Source organism: Vulpes lagopus, chromosome 12 (genome assembly GCF_018345385.1).
Source record: "Vulpes lagopus strain Blue_001 chromosome 12, ASM1834538v1, whole genome shotgun sequence".
NCBI lineage: Eukaryota > Metazoa > Chordata > Mammalia > Carnivora > Canidae > Vulpes > Vulpes lagopus.
Genome location: NC_054835.1, coordinates 53,300,481 through 53,314,619, shown reverse-complemented (window position 1 = coordinate 53,314,619; position 14,139 = coordinate 53,300,481).

Genomic DNA, 14,139 nt, shown 5'->3' with positions numbered 1-14,139 from the left:
CCATCCTCCCTGGAAAGCAATTAGAGGCCTAATTAAAACATCTCCCAGGTCCTTCTGCCCCTTCAGGGGCTCATTCCCAGCTAATGAGGGATGTGGCTAAGGGTGGGAGTTGGAAGCAGGGTGCGGTGGCCCCAAGGTTGGGGTGGGGGGAGAGGAGGTGGGGTTGAGGGGACAGGGCCCTGGGGGCTGCAGTCCAGCTCCAGTGCTTCTGGGGAGAGGAGGTGCTGTTCACTGAAGCCCAGGCAGGTGCAGGAAGAGCACCTGGGTGGGGCTGTGCCTCCCAGACAGTGGGAACCCCCAGAGCCCACCCCACAGCCCCTCACTCGGGATTCTTGAGGGTCTGAAAGAAGCCAACCACGCCGAGCCCACAGACCTGCTTTTTGACTCTAGGAAAGGTGCCCCAGGGGGCGCCTGCGGAGACGCCTGGCTGGACCCACCTGTAGGAGCATGCATTCTAGGGGGCTCAGTGGACCCAGCGGAGGATGGGGTCACCGGGCAGAACCAGCCCAGACAGACCAGCTCTCATCTCGGTTTGCTGGGTGGCGTTGGGCCACTGATAACTCCCTCTTGGGCGGCTTCAAGTTCTCCACCTTAGAGTTAGGCAATGGCTCAGTTGTTTTCAACTTGCTACTAGAAGCTTTGCAGTGGGGTCATGCATGGAACCCCTAATCACAAACAGACCGAGGCCAGAGCCTCCCTGAGTGGGGTTGGGGTTGGGGTTGGGGGGTCCTTACTCCCTCCCCTTTGGTCTCGGAGGTTCCCCTGAGGACCCCAGGGCCCCTGCAGAGCATTTCTCCCCTAAAAGATGTGCCGTAGGGCCCCTTCTACCTCCAGCAACCCAAAGCAGAGCCCAGGAACTGCATCTGGGCCATAATTTAGTCATTTTCATTCAGGTGACCCCCAACATTTCCAAAAATGGGTGGGGCCCCCAAAGCCTGCTTGCCCCGGGCAGGGCTGTAGTCATAGCCTAAGGACGCATGAGCACCAGCCCACTCTGGTCTGGCCATCACTGGGGCCTCCACCAACCCCCACCCCGACCCCTGCAGCACGGGGCTCTGCTCATGCTTTGGGCACGTGCTGGTCTGTGCCATTACCATGGTGAGGGCTGGGTGTCAGCTGCGGGGACCGCCATGTGCCAGGCGGGGCCTTCGTATTGGCCTTGTTGATCATGACACCTGTGTGAGGCCCATCCTGTTCCTATTAGCCCCATTCTACAGATGAGGGCACTGAGGCATCCAAAACCGAGGGAACAGGTCCAGCCCCCTAGGCTGGTAAACGGATGAACGGGGCACAGACCCACTGTCCCAACCTGGTGATGTGCACTCGGCCCTGGAAGGAGCAGTGGGGCCAGAGATCTTGCTGAGCAGATCGGCGCCAAGAGAGGCCGGGCTGGTCGGGGTGTGCCTGGCTCACCTGGGCTGTGTGCCCAAGGGAAAGGGGGGTGCTGCTTGCTGGCGGCTGCTGATGCACATCACCCAGAGGGCCCACCAGGAAGTGCAGAGGTCCTTCTGGGGTCACTCAGGCCCTGCTGGGCAGAACCAGGGCCCCAGCCTGGGCTCCTTGCCTCACAAGCCTGCACCCCGGGGCCTGTGCTCCTGCTGGTGTCCAAGGTCACCTTTGACCCTGTTCTTGTGCACCCGGCCATCCCCCTGCCCTGCCCGCCTGCACCGGGGTGGCACCCAGAAAGAAGAAAGTGGACGAAGGAATCGAGGGTACCAGAACAGGGAAGGAGGGGTTCTCAGGGTCTTCAAATTTTAGGACCTGGTTCACCTTCCCCCTCCAGCCCCGATTTTACAGATGGGCAGGCAGAGGCTGCCGGGAAGGAAGCGCTGGCTGCACCCCGTGAGCAAAGCAGAGCAGAGGCTGAGGCGGACTGGACTGGCCGGGGGGGGGGGGGGGGGGGGGGGGGGGGGAGGTGTGGGGAAGCCGAGCTGGTGGACTGGTGGACCTTGTGGGGTGCAGGTGCTTCCAGAGCCGGAGGTTAGTGGTCGGGGTGGCTGGTGGGGGACTTGACCTTTCCAGGTGTAGGTGGCACAGCACCCCCACCCATCCCTGGGTCACCCCCAGGCCTTCGCAACAGCCTCCCGAAGGGCCTCCCCTTTGCATACTGGGGCAGGTCCTCCCTGTCCTCACCCCTATACTCCCCCCACTCCCTTGCTCCACACCCGCCCTCAGCTGCCTGCCGTGACAGCCACATGCAGTCTCCCCGGGCCCTGAAGGCCCCGATCCGTTGTGGGAAAGGCAAGTTAGGAATAGTGAGGGGAGAGCTCATCTAGCTATTTCCCCTTGGCAACAGCCAGATGGGAGATTGGAAAGAACGTTTGGGGGAGGGGGATGCATGTGCAGACAGATGGATGTCAGCGGCTCCCCCTCTAAAAACCTGTTGCTCTAACCCACCAAACTGCTGCTCCCCGAAAAGGGAGACTCCCAGGAGGCGACCAGAGAAGCCAGGGTTAGCTGCCTTCCCCGGCAGGACTCTAGCCTTGAAATGACACTTGGCATGTTAGAAAACACCCGCCAAGGCCACAGGGCCCTGCTGAATTTTGTTTTGTTTTTATGCCCTGCTTTGTTGCCAAAAGGATTGGAGGCAGCTTACAAAAATATGTAAAATACAATAGGATAAAAATAGATCAGAGTGAAAACAGGCCTAGAACAAACAGTACAAGTGAACCAAGGGGCGTGAGTGGTGTGCAGGAATGTGCTCCGGGTGGGCCCCCGCAGTTCTCAAAGGTGGGCGGCAAACTGGACTCTGAGCTTCCCATCAGTCGAAGCGAAAAGGGAAACCCGCCCGTTACAAAACTCACAAGTCCACCAGGTTGAAAACGACCCCAGGAGCAGCTCTGCTTTTTTCCTAAGGTCTGAGGGATCGTTGAAGGAGCCAGGAACAGGATCTCAGGCTGTGTCCTCATCAACAGTCTCCTCACCGACACAGTCACACAAATCCCATCAGGCTGCCTTTCTGCTCCGTGTAAATCGAGGGCTTGATGCCCAGATGCAGATCAATAAAATCAAGTCTAGGGCAGCCCGGGTGGCACCTGTCTTCAGCCCAGGGCCTGATCCTGGAGACCCGGGATCGAGTCTCACGTCGGGCTCCCTGCATGGAGCCTGCTTCTCCCTCTGCCTCTCTCTCTCTCTCTCTCTCTCTCTCTATGTGCCTCTCATGAATAAATAAATTTTAAAAACCTTAAAAATAATACATAAATAAAATAAAATCAAGTCTACGGAGAGGGCCAGACCTACGTGAGCCAAGTCATTCATCCAAGACATATGATTGAGGTTCTTGCAAAGTTGGGGTTCTCAGCCTCAGTGCTATTGACATTCGGGGCCTGGTTGTTCTTTGTTATTGGGAACTGTCCTGTAGGATGCGGAGCAGCATCCCTGGGCCCCACCCCTTAGATGCCAGCTGCAGCCCCCCCGGCCGACTACATCACTTCAAAATGTCCCCAGACATCGCCATGTGTCCCATCCGGAGCTGGAAATCGCTGCTCCTACAGGAATGCTGAAACACCTTTCTCTTTCTTTCTTTCTTTCTTTCTTTCTTTCTTTCTTTCTTTCTTTCTTTCTTCCTTCCTTCCTTTCTTTCTTTCTTTCTTCTTTCTCTTTCTTTCTTCTTTCTTCTTTTTCTCTTCTTCTTTCTTCTTCTTTTCTTCTTCTTCTTCTTCTTCTTCTTCTTCTTCTTCTTCTTCTTCTTCTTCTTCTTCTTCTTCTTCTTCCTTCTTTCCTCCTCTTCCTCCTCCTCCTCCTCTTCCTCCTTCTTCTCTCTCCTCCTCCTCCTCCTCCTCCTCCTCCTCCTCCTTTCCATAAGGCCCAAGACAAAACTGTTTCCAGGTCACATGTTTTTCATTCAAAGCAGAAAAAGGTTTATGGAGTCCCTCTGGGAGCAAAATGTATCTACTTGCCTCTTAAATCACCCACTTTCCTGAGCAAGCCGGCAGGTCACTTTAGCCAGCAGCACATTACTCTGAAGGGACTTAGTATCTGAGAAGAACCACACAGCTTTCTGATCCCCCCCACCCCCCACCATGGGGCCAGACTAAGGCATGTGGCTGGGGCCGGGATGGCTCCCCGCAGAGGTAGGATGGAGAGTGGACTGGGTCATCTCCCAGCTGACTTGGAAGATGCTCCTTCATCAGTGTCATTTCTCCCAACCGGGGCTCCTCCCCTGCCCCCAGGAAGTCAAACCAGGGCTACCCGCAAGTTTCAGGTTGTGTTCTTTGAAGACACAAATGGGCAGCGTGGATGCACCAGGTATTTACTGAACACCTGCTGAGGGCCTAGCACCGTGAGCGTGAGCAGGACAGGGACGGTGAGTGTATGTAAGGGGGCTTTCCTGGGCCTCTCCTCCACAGAGATGGTTCAAATAAGATTTATGACTGTGTTAGTAAAAAAAAAATACATGCATTAATATTATATATTAAAACTTTTTGGGGGGCACCTGGGTGGCTCAGTTGGTTAAGTGTCTGCCTTCAGCTCAGGTCACAATCCTGGGGTCCTGGGGTAGAGCCGCACGTTGGGCTCCTGGCTCAGTGGGGATCCTGCTTCTCCCTCTCCCCCCACTCCCTGCTGCTCATGCTCTCTCTCTCTCAAATAAATAAAATCTTAAAAAAAAACAAAACACCTTTTTCTTTGGCCTAAACACTTACAGATTTTTCTTCTATTTTAAGGAAATTCAAACATTTTTGTGGGCCTCTGGAAGTACTGAGGGCCCAGGACTGTACCTGCTGGGTCTGATGGAGCAGTCTCACGGGGGGAACATGGACTTGGGGTGAGGCAGGGTAGCAGGGAGCAAAGCAAAGCATCAAACAAGCAAGAAAATATGAAGGGCTTTGCAGGGATAAACTGGTGGGTGCTGGGACAGGGAATGACCTGAGTCTCACGTGAGAGAAGGTGATAGAGTGGTTTCCCCGAGAGAGGAGAGTTTGAGTCAGACCAAGGGATGAGAGGAACCTATGAAGTGAGGAACGGAGCAGCACTTTTGGGAAAGTGAGGATACACCCCGCTTTGGCCTCAGTGCCTGGTGGTGGGCATTCCTGGAAGGACCTGGAAGGTGGCACCAATTGCAGGGAAGCTAGGGTTGGTCTTGGGCATCTGGCAGCCATTTCAAGTAGCATTGGCAAGAAGGGGGCACCTGGGTGGCTCAGTGGTTGAGCATCTGTCTTTAGCTCAGGGTGTGATCCCAGGGTCCTGGGATCGAGTCCCGCATGGGGCTCCCCGCAGGGAGCCTGCTTCTCCCTCTGCCCGAGTCTCTGCTTCTCTCTGTGTGTGTCTCATAGATAGATGATAGATAGATAGATAGATAGATAGATAGATAGATAAAATATTTTTAAAAAAAGAAAAAAGAAGTGGCGAGAAGGCAACTGTATGGGAGGCCGGTGCTGTGCGCTGAGTTCCTATGTGGAAGTCCTACTCCCCCCTCCTCCATGTGATGGTCTTAGGAGGGGGCACCCCGGGGTAGGGGGTGACCAGGTTTAGATAAGGTCATGAGCATGGGCCACCCACGATGGGACTGATGTCCTGACCAGAGCACCCTCTCCACCGCCTGAGGACACAGCGGGAAGGCGGCCGCCTGCAAGCCGGGAAGCGGGCTCTCACCCGGGACCGAATGTGCGGGTGCCCTGATCCTGGACTTTCAGCCTCCAGAAGCCGTGAGAAATTCAAGCCTGCTGTTTGGGGTACTTGGTAACGGCAGCCCAAGCTAACTGGGACGGTGGGCAGCTCCCCATGTGTCGGTAGCTGCTCCCCTAGATGGAGTCGCGGCCCAGAGATGAGACTCAAAGCCAAACCAAGTGAGACCAAGGACAGATCTATGGGTTTGATGAACACCCGACCGGAGGCAAGGTCAGGACTGGTGAGCTTCTCCCCTCCAGCACCACTGAGCTTCGCAGCCGCCCCCCACGCGGGGCAGGGGGCTTGGTCCAGGCTGGGAGTGAGGCAGGGCTGCCCTCTGCTTGGCCCTCCTGCCTCCCACACCCACACCTACACCCACCAGGCTTGGACCCAAAGTGGGCACAATCGACTCCCCATCAACAGTTGGGGCCTGGAGGGTTTTTTCCATCCATAATCTGTCTGTCTGCCTCGTGACCCAAGAATCATTTAGAAGTAACAGACTGGAGGGCAGTCTGCCTGGATGGAAATGGAGTTTCTTTTCCAGACTCAATTGACCCAAAGGCAGATCAAACTGGTGACCTTGGCCCCCAATCCATCAACGTACGCGCCCCAGGCCGTGGCTGAGAGAATTAATCCATCACGGTGTCAACAGTCAGCTGGCAGTTCTGTGTCCTATGGAAACCTCCCTCTCCTCCCCCGCAAGTGGGGGGGCAAGGGGCACGTGCACCCCAGGAGGTGCACAGAACCATCTCCTGGGATGCGGGAATAGATATGAGAATTTTGCTGATAATTACGGTTCATCTTGACCTGGGGTGTTTTTCTGCTCTACAAAGCGCCTCGGCTTTCCTGGGACTGCTGGTTCCTGGCGTCGGGGCTGCTGCAAAGGCCTTCTTCCCGCCCTTGCTGGGAGAGGGGGCCCCAGAGCTTTGCAGCCTGAGGCTTTTTCTAAAATGCAGACCGGGGGTGCTTGGCTGGTCCAGTCGGTAGACTCTTGATCCCGGGGTCATGAGTTCAAAGTTCAGATTACGGGTAGAGTTTACTTAAAAAATAAATAAGGGGGCGCCTGGGTAGCTCGGTTGGCGAAGCATCTGCCTTCGGCTCAGATCATGATCTCAGGGTCCTGGGATTGAGCCCCACATTGCGCTCCCTGTTCATCGGGGAGCCTGCTTCTCCCTCTCCCTCCGCTGCTCCTCTGGCTTGTGCTCTCTCTCTCTCTGTCAAATAAATAAATAAAATAATAAAATAAAATAAAATAAAATAAAATAAAATAAAATAAAATAAAATAAAATAAAATAAAGAATAAAATAAAAAGTGTCCATGTGGTTCAGTCAGTTAGGCATCTGACTCTTGATTTCAGCTCACGTCATGATCTCAGGCTTGTGAGATCGAGCCCCATACCTGGCTCCATGCTCAGCGGGGAGTCTGCTGGAGATTTTTCTCTCTCTCCCTTACTCTCTGCCCCTTCCTCTGTTCATGCTCTCTCTCTCTCTCTCTCTCTCTCTCTCTCTCTCTCTGTCTCTTTCTTTCTCCCACTAAAATAAATAAATAAATCTTTTAAAATAATCTATTAGGGGCGCCTGGGTGAGCTTCTGCCTTCAGTTCAGGGCGTGATCCTGGGGTCCCGGGATGGCGTCCCACGTCGGGCTCCCTGCATGGAGCCTGCTTCTCCTCTCTCTGCCTGTGTCTCTGCCCCTCTCTCTGTGTCTCTCATGAATAAATAAAGCAATCTTAAAAAATAAAAATAAATGAAATAATCTATTAAAAAAAATAGATGAACAAATACAAGGCTGGCTCCTTCAGTGGCCTCCCCGAGGCCAGCCTCCAACACTGTCCCCTCCCAACCGTCCCAGGGCTTTGTTTCGCGTCCTCCCCGAAGCCTTTCCTTGTCACCCACCTGAGAGCCGGATGTTCTTGTCCTAGCCCTGCAAATGCCTCGTTTCCCACCCCTGTCTACGGGTAACTTCTCCTTGTCTTCCTTTCCTTGGTGTTGGTACTAAATGGCTACGGATTTAGTAGCTTAGACCACCACAAGTTCATTACCGTACGGTTCTGGAGGCCGGAAGGCCGAAGTGGCTTTCAAGTGAGGTGAAATCAAGGTGTCAGCACGTCTGCATTTCTTCCGGAGAGATACCAGGGGGAGAATCCGTTTCCTCATCTCTTCCAGCCCCTGGAGGCCGCCTGCCTTCCTTGGCTCGTGACCCTCCTTCCATCCTCCAAGCGGCAGAGTAACCTCTTCCTCTTCGAGTCTCTCTGTCTCTTCTCTCCTCTCCTCTCTCCCTCTGGCTCCCCTGCCGCTCACTTGCAAGGCCCCTGGGGATGACTTAGGCCCACCCCGATAATCCAGCGTAGTCTCCCCATTTCAGGACGCTTCCCCACATCTGCAAAGTCCCCTTTGCCACGTCACACGTCCACAGGTTTCTGAGATCAGGATGTGGGCATCTTTCGGGGTCATTATTCTTTCACAGATAAAAGCTGTGTCTTGTGCATTCTGTGTCCTTCAGCATGAATGGAGGCTCAACGATATTTTTGAGTGAGTGAGTGAGTGAGTGAGTGAGTGAATGAATGAATGAATGAACAGCTCCCTAGAGGCGTGAGAGCAGCTGGAGGGGCTGCGGATGAGTAGGAAGAAAGCAGAGGGGGGCCTGAGCTGGCCCCATCCCGCTTCTGCTAGCTCATTTTTGCTGGTGGTCTGGGCCTGGGGTGTCCCCCGAGCTGCTGGTGGCCGGGCTTCTTTCCCACGGGGTACAGGGGTCAGGGACCTGTGGGAGCACCTCCCTGAGCCCCAGGAGGCTCAGAGCAGCCTCTGCTCAGCCTGGAGGGGCTCTGGCCACAGAGGGGACGGTGGCCTGAAGACGGAGACACATGCAGGCGGCAACAGCGGGGGAGGAAAGCTTTCCGGATCCCCCTGGGCCCCAGGAGTCCTGTCTCCTTGACTGTCAGGCCACAGGTGCAGCCCGTGTGTCCTCTCAGTGGCCTTCGCACCCCCTCATCTCTCCAGCCCAGGGGGTGGGCGCTTTCTCGCACGGCGGCGGGCTGGGCTGGCTGGGGGCTCGTGTGGACTAAGTGACCTTTCCGGAGCTTGTGTCACTAAGCCTGTGAGCCTCAGTTTCCTTAACCGTGGAAGATAATAATGATGACGATGGTGAGGATGATGATAATGATAATAATAATGGGGTTTTTTCTGGGGTTTCGTGGGAATCAGAGAAAAGATGGTGTACGCGTGAACCTCAACCGCTCAGCCCTAGAAGTGCCAGGGAAGGTCCCGAATCCCCGTCCCCATTCCGACATCTACTGGGCCCGCAGGCTTCAGGCAGTCCTTCGCCCCTCACAGCCTTGGTTTCTTAGTCTGTAAAATGGGTAGAAGCAACGTGAGCCCTTGCAAGTGAGGACAGGAGGAGGCCCTGAGGAGTGCGAGTGGGTCATCTGTCCCGTTACTGTGCCCAGGCCCCTGGGGGAGGTCGATCCCGTCCTCACAGTAGTGTTCCCAGGGCCACCAGACTCCCAGAGACCACGCTCTTGGGCAGAGACACAGTAGGATCCTCCCGGCTGCCAGTCCTTCCTGCCCTGCTCTCCAAGTGCTGTAGTGAGGCCAACAGCTGTCACCGCCAAGTGGCATCTCCAGGACAGAGAGCAGTGGAGAGGGCAGGGCACACTGGCTCATTGTCCTTGGGGCCGAGCTGAGCAGCAGCAGCTGGGGTCCCCGGGGCTTCCTCTGAGCCCCCCATCCCGACAGTAGGGATATCCAGTCACCCGGCCTGGCCCTCCTGGACTCAGAGCAGCCCACCAGCAGCACCCGAGCAGCATGGAGCCCCTCATCTCCCACATCACCTTTTATCAGGGGCTTGAAGAGGGTGGCCCCATGGACCTGGGGAAGGGGTCCCCCCCCTTATGGCATAGACCTTCAGGGAGGATGACTCGGGTACAGCTGCCCCCTGGTATTGGGCACCCACATGTACTTCTCACTGCTGGCACCCCAGGTGAGGTCATGCGGTGGGTCCCGTTTCACTGATGCTGAATCTGGGGCTAAGAGGGGTGATTAAATGGCTCAGGATCACAGGCTGGGGACCGACACAGCCCGGATTTGAACCCTGGCCTACCCAATGCCACAGCCTATGCTCTTTGCACGAACTCAGGATGCCCAAGTGGGGAGTGGGGCAGATGTACAGATGCCAGGGAAGGGGGGCCTGGCCACAGCCTGCCTCGAAAAGCACTGGCTGCCATTGACCGAAGGCCAGGGCGACAGGCAAGATGACCTCCCCCAGTTCCTGGCGGCCAGAGAATTCCAGAGCTCCCCACACTCCTCCTTTTCGGAACAGTGCATTTATAGAGAGAAAGGGGCAGGGTGATGATGATTCAGGAAATCTGCAGCCGGAGTTCAATGAACGTCTCATAATGATGGTGATTAAAAATTAACACCACTGTTGAGCGATTTGCGCGTCCACTCCGCTGCCATGAATTAATTACTGGATGAAAACACGGGGGCTGGGAATACGCCCCAGGGCATGGAGGTTCGAGAGGAGGCAGCACCCCAGAGCTGGGGCATCCCCGTCCCCACTCCGGCTCCTTCTCTGGGGCATCACCGGGGCTTCTGTGGCCTGGAGCTTGCCTGTTGTCTTTGCACAGCAAGTGCTGGGCCACTTGGGGAGGCACAAGGTCGTAGTATACATGGGGGGCAGCCCCCTGGCCTGAGTGACAAGAGGAGTAGGAAAGGCCTTAGGAGGTGGGAGACCCAGACCACCGCCAGTCGATACCAATTAGCAGAGGGACGTTGGCAGTCACCTGCTTCCCTGTGGGTTTATTTGCTCATCTGCCAGAGGAGCGAGGTCCTCTGAAACAGAATGGCCAGGTGGGAGGATTATGAGTTTGCTGGGGCCACCGTAACAAATTGCCGCAGAGGTGGTGGCTTGAGACACCAGACGTGTGCTCTCTCCCATCACGGGGGCCACAAGTCCGAGAGGGTGGTGTGGGCAGGGCAGGCTCCTTCGGGAACCCCCGGGGGAGCACCATCCCCCGCCTCTGTCTGGGCCTCTGGGGGTGGCCGGCCGGCCTCAGCGCCCCAAGGCAAGGTTTTTTTTTTTTTTTTTTTTTTTTTTTAAATCAATAAAGTTTTTTTTTTTAATTTAGAGATTTATCTCATCCAATTTCTTTATCTTATTATTGAAGAAACTGGAGCCCAGATTGTCAAACAATGAATGATTTCTGTCTTCCACATTTACTTTTTGGTCTGTTCAACTTTTTCTTTGGGTGGCTTCCCTTCTATCTGATGGGATTTTCAAATCCAGAAGTGGGTACATGGTTCTGGTTGGCCAGTGAGGATATACATCTCCCAGGACATAGGGCTTGGCTCTTTGAGGAGTCTGAAGAGAGAGTACTGAGTGGCTTTCTCTCTGATCTTGTCGCTCTCTGAGGTTGTCTGAGTCGGGCAGTAGACTGACTGTTTCACCTTGTTTTTTCTGTGTTTTCCACAACTGTTCCAGAAACATCAGGGAATCTGGACTCTGACATCCCGGAGCAGTCCTAAAATTTCCACTGCTAGCCCATGAATGCCCCAGCTGGCCGCAGGGAGGTCTGTGAGGATGCAGAAGGAAGCAGCAGGGCCCAGGAAAGGGGTCTGGGCCCGGGTCCTGCCTCCTCCTCCGCGTCCCGGCCGTCTCCGCACGTCCCAAACTCCCTCTCCTCTCTCGCAAGGACCCTAACGCCAGCTTGGTCGCCTTGAGATCCATCACCTCATTACATCCGCAAAGATCCCATTTCCGAATCAGGTCACATTCACAGGGTACCAGGGGTAAGGATTTGGTCTACCTTTTTGGGGGAGACGGTTGGACCCACCCCAGAAGGCATGTTGTTGGGTAAGCGAAGGCCGTGAGTGCCGGGCGTCGTCATTCTTGCGCCAAATCGATGGTTGCGCATCAGGAGTGGGGAGCTCTTCTGGGCGACGTCCTTGGCACACCCTCTGGGTACCGGGCACACGGAGGTTGGACAGCGAGTCCGGGAGGAGGCCGAGACCTTGACCCGAAGAGGAGGGGATGCTGGTGCTGGATGGAGGGAGGAGTGGGCCTGGGGGCCTCCTCCATGCTCAGCTTTTGCCGGGGAACACTTTCCGGCCACCGGAGCGGAAGAAAGAACCCCTGGAGATATCACCGGGGCTCTAATTATTATTGTTATCATCCTTCCCTCTTTTTAAAATATTTTATTTATTTATTCAGAGAGAGGCAAAGGGAGAAGCAGGCTCCCTGCGGGCAGCCCGATGTAGGACTCGATCCCATGACCTGGGGGATCACACCCTGGGCCGAAGGCAGACGCTCAACCGCTGAGCCACCCAGGCGCCCCAATTTTTATCATCCCTTAAATAGCCGCCCGCCCTGTCGTTCCCCCTCAATCTAGTCTTCGGGGTGCTGTGCGTTGCTCTCCTAGCCCTTTGGGGGCACTCTGCTGGCTTCATGATAGAAAACCAAGCCCTAAGAGACACCTGCGTTGCTTCTCCAATCCTGTCGCCCACACCCTTCACCTTGGCCACCCCCCATCACCTGTCATGTCGCCTCACCCCCTGGGCCTTCCATGGCTGGCTGGTCTTCCTTCTGGAATGGTGCTCCTCCAGCCCAGCCTAGCACGCCCCCGCTACCATTTATCGCCCTGTTAGTCATTACCATCCCCTTTTATTTTTAAAAAATTTTTAGATTTATTTATTTATTTATTTATTTATTTATTTATTTATTTATTCATGATAGATATAAAAAGAGAAAGAGAGAGGCAGAGACACAGGCAGAGAGAGAAGCAGGCTCCATGTCGGGAGCCTGACGCGGGACTCGACCCCGGGACCCCAGGATCACACCCTGGGCCAAAGGCAGGTGCCAAACCGCTGAGGCACCCAGGGATCCCCCACCATCCCCCTTTACCATCGTGTACTCCCCACTGGACTGGGCTGTGCCTGAGGGCAGGAGGACGGTCCTTTGCCCCCCCTCCCCCGCCCCATCCCCAGGACACAGATGCTCTGTGGATGCTGATGGAAGGGGATCAGGAGACGAGGATTAGAATTCCGTCGTCACCGTCTTCCCTACCGTGTGCCCTTGGCCTCGCTGAGTCTTCGTGTCCTCATTTGCCCGCCTGCCCTGCCAGGCTGGTGTGTTGACAGACGGAATGTGTCCTTGGATTACCAACCCATGCACAGGAATAGGGCGTCTGGCCCAGGGGCCTGGGTGGCCCAGCCTCCCACAGCCCCCAGCTCGGCCTCCCCCACCGTCCCCCCTCCCTGGGATTGAAGCTAGAGGGAGGCCTGGGCTTCTGGAAACTCTTGGATCCCTTCCTGCCCGGCCCTGGGCCCCGCCTCGGCACCAGGTGTCTCTCTCTCTCTCTCTCTCTCTCTCTCTCTCTCTCCAGCTATTTTCCTTTCTGATCCAGAGTTCAAAAGAACAACCAGTGGAGGAGGAGCCGAGGGGGCCACAGTCATGGGAGAACAAAAGCCAGCAGGCTCCTTCTTGTAGGCCGGCTCGGGCCTGCAGGGCGCTGCCCACCTCTCCCCGCTGCGTCCAGGAAGGAGGCCGTCGGGTTCTGTGGGTTCCAGCGCGACTCTGCAAACATTGGCTCCGTCCAGTTGGAGGGAAGGCCAGTTCAGGGCCCCGGCTGGGGGTGGGAAGGGGACAGCCTGCCCCAGTTAGAGCCCCAGTTAGAGCCCCAGAGCGCGCCTTTGAAAGCACTTCAGATGTCCCCAGCCCTGGGGGCAGGGGTGGCGTAATAATAATAAAACAACATTTGCATAGAGATTTCGTTTACAAAGCGCTTTCTCAGGGGGTGGGAGGCGCTGGGGTGGCCTGTGGAATCCTGGCGGGGAGGCCCGGCCTCGGGTTGGTTCCACCCCCAGCCCAGCTCGGAGCTCGCGGTTGTGTGCGAGTAAACAAAGCGCTATTCATCCAACTGTTTCCGATTCCTCTGGATCTCGTTCCTTTCCCCCCCTTCTCCCATGAGGAGCTCGCGCGGGGCTTGTCACTCAGGCCAGAAGAGGGGTGTCAGGAGTCCCAGAGGGAGGGGTGGGCTGGGACCTGATTGGAGGGAAGCCCCCCTGCCCCGGCCCCCTCACCCCTTGGCACCCTACCCCCCGCCCCAGCTCCTGGGAATCCGAGCAGCCTCACAGAGGTTGGTTTATGCAAGTCTTCTCGAAGCTTAACCTGTGGCTTTGTCTTCCTGTTGAAAGAATGAGCACAGGTTTGGTAACGTCTGTGCATATGTCGCATGTTTGAAGACACTCCGGGAGGAGCGGGGAGCCTGCGGGGCTTTGCTCCTCCTTCCCCTGCAGCCCGTTCTGTACACCGTGTGGGGGCGTGGGGCCCCCCCGGGGCGTCTGCACCTGCATCAGGTGGGAGTGGTGAGACATCTGTGCTTAGAGAGTCGCTTAGCTGTCACCTGGCAGCTGGCTCCCCCGGGGATGAGGGGGGGCGGCACCAGACTGTGGCCCTTTAAGGGCCTCCAACGACAACGAGGACAAGGAGCTATATAGGGGCCACCCGCAGGGTCTTGGGCAGGTTTTGGAGATGGAAG